Here is a 7,026-nt window from a genome sequence, read left to right on the forward strand (position 1 = left end):
AGAATAGAAAAATGCCTTATTGCCATGAAAAATTTTACAATTTTATCGACAAAGCTTCTAAATAGTCAAAAAAACAACACAGTAAGAATCCAATTTACTAAAATTAGATGAATCGTCAATAAGTGCCTTTAGTATTCACAATATTTTAATTAGAAGGATGTAATTGAACACTAAAACAAATTTTTTAATTCCAAACAACTTTTCTCAATTACAATTTTCGATACTGTGAAATGTAAAGGTACTTTATTCTTGAGTGAAATTCATATTTTTTGACATACCTCGTATAACATTAATTAAATTTGATATTTGATGATTGCATCTTAGATTATATACGATGCAGAGTATTTTATAAAGAATAACTTTTTTTCGTAAAACTGATAATAAAAAAGTTATCAATAGGTTCCAATTTATGCAGACATACTGTATAAGAGATAAGAAATTTTTTTTGCTGAACATTTATTATTGTTCAAGCTTATTATTAAATGTATTTTAGGTAAGTTTTACAGAAAAAAGTTTTGATCACTTTGTATAAACATTTTTTTAGCTGGTAATTTTCGGTTTTTGTATTACATTTTTGTTGTCTTTCTTAATTTTCTCAAAAAGAAATAGTCTATTTCATTTCTAAAGTAAAATAATTTAGTGTATTTTAAAGATTACATCCAAAGCTTTAAAAAAGCACTTCTAAAATTGTAATAGATCTGTTCAAACTTGAGTAATACCGTCTTAAAGTGGTGGTAATTCTATAAAACTACGAAGATTTCAAAAATTACATTTTTTGAGACGTCATATCATTTGAATTAAATTTTTGATATTTTTTTTGAATTAAACATCATTTAGTAAAATGCTTGAGAGGTAAGTTGTGCAAAATTGAGAGTTTTATAAGAAAATTGTGTAAGTTACACATTTTTAAATCATAGAAAATTCATGTAAGGCTCACTTTCCGCCCACACCGTACTTAGGCCCATACATTTTATTTATTTCCATTATAACCATAACGACTGGTCCAACGAAGACTGTAGTAACTCATATTTTCCACTTTTTGAGTTACGAGCGCAAAACAATAAAACAATGATATCTTCCCCAGGAAAGAATCGTATCTCAGTAAACGTAGTTATGCAACCAATATTACGTGTAAGAGTTTTATAGTATCTCCGATTTATGAAAAACAACCGTAGAAAATCATCGTATCTTGAGTTACAATAGTCTTCGTTGTTATCTGAGGCGATAGCATAGGTATCGTAACATGAGTTACTACGGTATTCTGCGTTAGTTTAAGGTTATGTTCAAAAGTTTAGTTTTGTTATAATTGCCATAATGTGTTCCAGAAGTGAGTTAATATTGGAATTAGCTGAAAAAGCGTATAAAAACACTGAAACGGATATTTCTTATCGTTATTTTGAAGGTAAATTTATAATAAACTTTATTTAAAATAATAACAGCAAAGTAAAAACCTACTTATTTTTTAAGGTAAACATATTGCTGAAAGTATTGTAGAAGAAAGCAAATACAAAAAGGCGAATGAGGATCCTGGTGACCACGAGACTGATATTAATCCTGAATGTTTTACAGGTTGGTTTAAATTCCGCATGAAAAAATATTACGTAGGCATTTACCTCATTTTTGTTTAATTTTAGTAAGCTTAGAAGAGAATGAAGCCAATAGGAATGAAAATGAAATAATTGAGAATGAAAGCGATGAGGAACCATTTCATGCAGACTCTGATACTGACCCAGATTACATTCCGACAGGTTGGTTTAAATTCCGTATGAAAAAATATTACGTAGGCATTTACCTCATTTTTGTTTAATTTTAGTAAGCTTAGAAGAGAATGAAGCCAATAGGAATGAAAATGAAATAATTGAGAATGAAAGCGATGAGGAACCATTTCATGCAGACTCTGATACTGACCCAGATTACATTCCGACAGGTTGGTTTAAATTCCGCATGAAAAAATATTACGTAGGCATTTACCTCATTTTTGTTTAATTTTAGTAAGCTTACAAGAGAATGAAGCCAATAGGAATGAAAATGAAATAATTGAGAATGAAAGCGATGAGGAACCATTTCATGCAGACTCTGATACTGACCCAGATTACATTCCGACAGGTTGGTTTAAATTCCGCATGAAAAAATATTACGTAGGCATTTACCTCATTTTTGTTTAATTTTAGTAAGCTTAGAAGAGAATGAAGCCAACAGGAATGAAAATGAAATAATTGAGAATGAAAGCGATGAGGAACCATTTCATGCAGACTCTGATACTGACCCAGATTACATTCCGACAGAAGACAAAAACATCCCTGAAGTAATAATTGAACCTAATAAGAATATAACTGAAGCAACCACAAATAGAAAGAGGAGAAGCAGAGGCAATATAGAGAGAGTAAGTAGGAAAAGAATTAGAGACGTTAGTGAGTGGGCGGATGAAAAATCTAAAACAAGTCTAAACCTGGGACTTGAACATGAAAATCGAAAAGGTGTTCAAATTAAAGGAAGACAGATGGGTGCACCATGCGCAAACGCATGTAGACTAAAATGTGCTACCAAAATAGCTAAAGAAGATAGAGACCTTTGTTTCAATGAATTTTGGAAGTTAAAAGATCATACGAGAAAGTGGGATTTTATTGCTCGTCATGTGAGACAGGTTGCCAAAAAACAAGTAACTATTACTGCAGAACAACGGTCTCGAAGAAATTACTCTCGAGAATATTACTTCTACATTCGCAATGAAAAACAACGTGTTTGCAAAACTATGTTTTTGGAAACCCTTAACGTTTCAGAAACTTGGATCACTACAGCATTAAGGAAACTGAAAGATGGTGGATCATTAGAGGAAGATAAACGTGGAAAGCACACTAACAGACCACATAAACTATCACCAAAACTTATAGACAACGTAAAAAATCACATAAATCAGTTTCCTGTAGTACCTTCCCATTATACCCGTAAGAATACGATGAAGATGTACCTTGAAGAAGGGCTAACTATCCAGAAAATGTACCGATTGTACAACGAGCATTGCAAAAAAAATAACATCACTACAGCTGCCACGTCACGCCAGTATAGAGATATTTTCAATGAACAGTTCAATATTGGGTTCTTTAAACCAAAAAAGGACCAGTGTACTGTTTGTTCTGTTTTTAATATGGCTAGTGATGCTGAAAAAGCAAAATTGCTCGAACAATATGAGTCCCATATGAAAAACAAAGAAGTTATCAGAAACTTAAAAGACATAGACAAACAGCTTGCACTAGATGATAAGAGCTTGTGTGTGGCTTGCTTTGACCTTCAAAAGGTTTTAGCTACCCCTTTGTCTAACGTAAGTGATTTTTACTACAAAAGCAAATACTCTACATATAACTTTACAGTTTATGATGTTGGAAATAATCAGGGTTACTGCTATGTATGGCACGAGCAGGTGGCTAAAAGAGGTCCTAATGAAATTGCCAGTTGCCTCTGGAAATTTTTAGATCTCAAGGCACAACAAAGTGTTAAAACGATAATATTCTACTCAGACAACTGTGGGGGACAAAATAGGAATCGTTTTGTGTTTTCGATGTTTGCTTTTGCTGCTGCTCATTTTCATATTGATATTGTTCACAGATTTCTGGAAAAAGGCCACACTCAGAACGAGGGTGACAGTATGCATGCTGTTATCGAAAATGCAAAGAAAAGGCAATCGGTTGTATATGTGCCAGAACAGTGGGTTACATTAATTAGAATGGCTAAAACTACAGGAAGAGTTTATGATGTTACGGAAATGTCCCAAGATAATTTTTTTAATTTTAAAAAACTGACTGATACCGAGAATTGGAAACTTGACAACGAAAAGAAATCAATAAAAGTTAGCAAAATACGAGAAATAAAATTTTCGCATGAACACCAAAATTCTATAATGTTTAAATACGAATTCGATGATGGTTTTAGAGGTTGTGACATAAAATTAAATCGAAAATGCAGAGGACGGCCTTCCACTACTATCAAATTTCCACCGAAACTGTATGATGCACCATTACCAATTGAAGAAAAAAAGCTAAAAGGATTACTGTGGCTGTGTAATACCGGCAAAATACCCACAATGTACCATGGATTTTATAAAAATCTTAATTCAAAGAGTTATGTACCTCCTAAAGTCGAGCTCGAAGTTGATTCAGTTGAGAGCGAAGAAGAGTCGGATGAGGAAAATTGAATTAAAATATAAAACTGCAAATTATATCAGTAGCTTCTTCAAAATGTAGCATTTTATATAAATAAAGTTAAGAAACAAATAATTCTGGTATTTATTACTTTAAAAATATCTCCATCGAAAACTATAGTAACTCATTCAAAAGTCACTTATGACCATTTCTGTCTTAAATCTGTTTTACCCTTGTAAGATCATTATTAAAAGTATCACTTAATGCTATAAAAACATCCATTTAATAGATTAATGAATTTTGGTAACAGTGTAAATACATTTTTATAATTATCTCAATTACATAAAAAATGAGTTACTACAGTCTTCGTTGGACCAGTCGATAAGATAGCTTAAGTATTCTTTTTTCATGTTCAATTTATAAAATTTGATTTGATCCATTAGTTAAAGAATTACATTAAAATAACTCAATCTTGCACTTCGCCGTACGTTAGTTTACAGTGCGCCAATGTTTGTGAGAAGGGTGACTTTAGCGTTATAAATAAAAAATTATAGAAGATACAGATTTAATTTTAGAAAAATTTTTATATAAGGTATTTTTTGTAAAATTTTCTGAATTTTTCAATGGTCAGGTCAGTTTTTTCTAAAATTTATATTTTCGGAGGTATTTAAAAAACATCTAATTTCGTAGTTCATTTGTTTAATAAAAAATGAAGCACCCACTTCTCGAGTAGAACTTTTTGATATGTTGTTTATTAAACATTTCTTAATGAAATTACAAACAGTTCTATCTTGTTTAATTTTTTCCGAAGTGAGAATCTCTATGCACTCCCCTATAAGTAAAATTATTGGTAAACACGAATTGTTGGATAATTTTTTAACTTGTCCTACTGTACCGGAAAGAAAAAATAAACGTAACACGAAACGACTTCCTTTTGCTATTACATCTGCACGATATCAAGAAATGTTACGAAAAAAGGAGGAGTTAAAAGAAGAGCAGGAAAAACAAAAACAATAAAGGAAACAGAAAAGAGAAGAAAAATTAACGAAAAACCAGTGTAGCAACAAAAATAATCTAAAAAAGTCAAATGTTCTATTTGTTCCAATGATATTCAATCGAATAAATTAAAATGCGATGACTGTAGTCTTTATTATCACGAATGTTGTATACCTGTTAAGCATAGACAGCATATACCTAACGATGGTGATCTATTTATATGTCACAACTGCTTCAATCTGCAGGATAGTGATTCCGATACTAATAACAGTAACCAAGACAGTGAGGATGACGACATTGACGAACTTTTCACTTAATACAAAGAAGCACAGAAGCAATTATAAAATTTAATTTTGTCAATTGTGTATATAGGTACCCCATACCGCACAGAAATCTTTGGTTTTTCTTGTAATTTTCATTTGTTTCTAGTTTTTATTGTGTTAGGGCAGTTGTCCAATAACTAATTTTGAGTGTCCTGTAACTAAATAAACTGTCCAATAACTATAATTTTTTTTAACTATTTTTAATAAATATATATTGACAAAAAAGATTGAACACTTTCTTTAAATTCTTTTAGCCATATTGTAATAAACTGTTTAGACTACGTTTTGTATAAATTTCAATGCAATCTCCAGAGAACAATGTGAATTACGAATTTTTAAAGTTCAAATTTTCTGTAGTGTGTGTCCAATAAAATATGAAGTGTCCAATAACTGTATGGTTTACCCTACCCCAATACCCAACTTTGGGTGAAACACCAAAGTTCTACGTTAGTTTTAATAAAGTTATTAATAAATAACAATTTTCACTTATTCACATATGTGATAAATCTGATATGTGAATAAGTGAAAATTGTTATTTATTAATAACTTTATTAAAACTAACGTAGAACTTTGGTGTTTCACCCAAAGTTGGGTATTGGGGTAGGCTAAAAGAATTTAAAGAAAGTGTTCAATCTTTTTTGTCAATATATATTTATTAAAAATAGTTAAAAAAATTATAGTTATTGGACAGTTTATTTAGTTACAGGACACTCAAAATTAGTTATTGGACAACTGCCCTAACACAATAAAAACTAGAAACAAATGAAAATTACAAGAAAAACCAAAGATTTCTGTGCGGTATGGGGTACCTATATACACAATTGACAAAATTAAATTTTATAATTGCTTCTGTGCTTCTTTGTATTAAGTGAAAAGTTCGTCAATGTCGTCATCCTCACTGTCTTGGTTACTGTTATTAGTATCGGAATCACTATCCTGCAGATTGAAGCAGTTGTGACATATAAATAGATCACCATCGTTAGGTATATGCTGTCTATGCTTAACAGGTATACAACATTCGTGATAATAAAGACTACAGTCATCGCATTTTAATTTATTCGATTGAATATCATTGGAACAAATAGAACATTTGACTTTTTTAGATTATTTTTGTTGCTACACTGGTTTTTCGTTAATTTTTCTTCTCTTTTCTGTTTCCTTTATTGTTTTTGTTTTTCCTGCTCTTCTTTTAACTCCTCCTTTTTTCGTAACATTTCTTGATATCGTGCAGATGTAATAGCAAAAGGAAGTCGTTTCGTGTTACGTTTATTTTTTCTTTCCGGTACAGTAGGACAAGTTAAAAAATTATCCAACAATTCGTGTTTAACAATAATTTTACTTATAGGGGAGTGCATAGAGATTCTCACTTCGGAAAAAATTAAACAAGATAGAACTGTTTGTAATTTCATTAAGAAATGTTTAATAAACAACATATCAAAAAGTTCTACTCGAGAAGTGGGTGCTTCATTTTTTATTAAACAAATGAACTACGAAATTAGATGTTTTTTAAATACCTCCGAAAATATAAATTTTAGAAAAAACTGACCTGACCATTGAAAAATTCAGAAAAT

General features: G+C 30.7%; 1 long non-coding RNA gene across 1 annotated transcript; it reads left to right on the top strand.

The window, feature by feature from the left end:
• Positions 1–1,433: 1,433 nt before the first annotated feature.
• LOC126892603 (uncharacterized) lies at positions 1,434–2,195 on the top strand. Its single transcript, XR_007700921.1, has 4 exons — positions 1,434–1,569; positions 1,635–1,748; positions 1,814–1,927; positions 2,172–2,195. It is a non-coding gene; the product is annotated as an uncharacterized LOC126892603 (long non-coding RNA).
• Positions 2,196–7,026: the final 4,831 nt, after the last annotated feature.

This window comes from Diabrotica virgifera, chromosome 9 (assembly GCF_917563875.1).
Source record: "Diabrotica virgifera virgifera chromosome 9, PGI_DIABVI_V3a".
Classification (NCBI taxonomy): domain Eukaryota; kingdom Metazoa; phylum Arthropoda; class Insecta; order Coleoptera; family Chrysomelidae; genus Diabrotica; species Diabrotica virgifera.